Below are 1,361 nucleotides of genomic sequence, written 5' to 3'. Positions count from 1 at the left end.
TTGAGCCCGAGGTCGCTGGCTCGAGCAAGGGGTCACTCAGTCTGCTGTAGCCCCCACGGTCAAGGCACATATGAGAAAGCAATCAACAAATAACTAAGGTGCAACATCAAAGAATTGATGCTTCTCATCTCTTTCCCTTTCTGTCTGTCCCTCTCTCTGACTCTCTCTGTCTCTGTCATTAAATAAATAAATAAATAAAATTAAAATGCGTGCAAAACAGGGAAATATTGCACAAGCCCAGAAAGGTGATGATCACATGCAATTTAGTAGAAGTCATACAAAAATTACTTAAGAATTTTACCTGAGGTAATGTTATAAGAATGTTAAAAAATTCTAAAATGAACAGAAACTTAGAAGTCCCTCTAGAATGAAGAAAACATGCTTTCTTTCTGGGTACCACTCTTTAAGAAGACAATAGACAAGCTAGTTATTAAATACTCATCCATATTTTATGTGTATGATAGTAGGGATGGAGGTTAAGAGAAAATGAGAAAAAATATCAATTAAATGTTTCTATATCACTTCAAGGTGGATCTCAGACCAATAAGTAGGAACTAAAAGGAAAACAAATTTCACTTCACTACTGAGTGATCAGCATTCCAACAGTAAAAGTAATAGTAAGCCACCCTGGGAGATAATGAATTTCTTGTCCCTGGGGAAAACCAAGCATAAGATAAAATAACTTTTGGGGAATGTTGAAAGGGTATTAACATCTCATGTGAGATAGTAATGACTAATAGCATTTACTCTGGTCCTGGCACAATTCTAAGTACTTCACATGTATCACTTCATTTAATTCTTATAAGTACCCTATGGGGAAAGTTCTGTAGATACAAACTGAGGCATAAAGAAGTTAACTAACTTAACCAAGTACATGTAGCTAGTAAGTGGGAACCCAGGCATCTGTCTGCATATTCTTAACAACTTGAATATGGTGCGCTTTATCAAATACAGATTTTCTTTTTTTTTTTTTTTTTGTATTTTTCTGAAGCTGGAAACGGGGAGAGACAGTCAGACAGACTCCCGCATGCGCCGGACTGGGATCCACCCTGCACGCCCACCAGGGGGCGACGCTCTGCCCAACAGGGGGCGATGCTCTGCCCCTCCGGGGCATCGCTCTGTTGCGACCAGAGCCACTCTAGCACCTGGGGAAGAGGCCAAGGAGCCATCCCCAGCGCCCGGGCCATCTTTGCTCCAATGGAGCCTTGGCTGCGGGAGGGGAAGAGAGAGACAGAGAGGAAGGAGAGGGGGAGGGGTGGAGAAGCAGATGAGCGCCTCTCCTGTGTGCCCTGGCCGGGAATCGAACCCGGGACTTCTGCACGCAAGGCTGACGCTCTACCACTGAGCCAACGGGCCAGGGC

General features: G+C 43.6%; 1 non-coding gene across 1 annotated transcript; it reads right to left on the bottom strand.

Moving 5' to 3' along the window:
* Positions 1-1,285: 1,285 nt before the first annotated feature.
* Positions 1,286-1,361, bottom strand: TRNAA-UGC (transfer RNA alanine (anticodon UGC)). Its single transcript has one exon. It is a non-coding gene; the product is annotated as a tRNA-Ala (tRNA).

This window comes from Saccopteryx leptura, chromosome 7, assembly GCF_036850995.1.
Source record: "Saccopteryx leptura isolate mSacLep1 chromosome 7, mSacLep1_pri_phased_curated, whole genome shotgun sequence".
NCBI classification, from domain to species: Eukaryota; Metazoa; Chordata; class Mammalia; order Chiroptera; family Emballonuridae; genus Saccopteryx; species Saccopteryx leptura.
The sequence above is the reverse complement of the archived record's forward strand: the minus strand, read 5'-3'. Positions and strand labels throughout refer to the sequence as shown.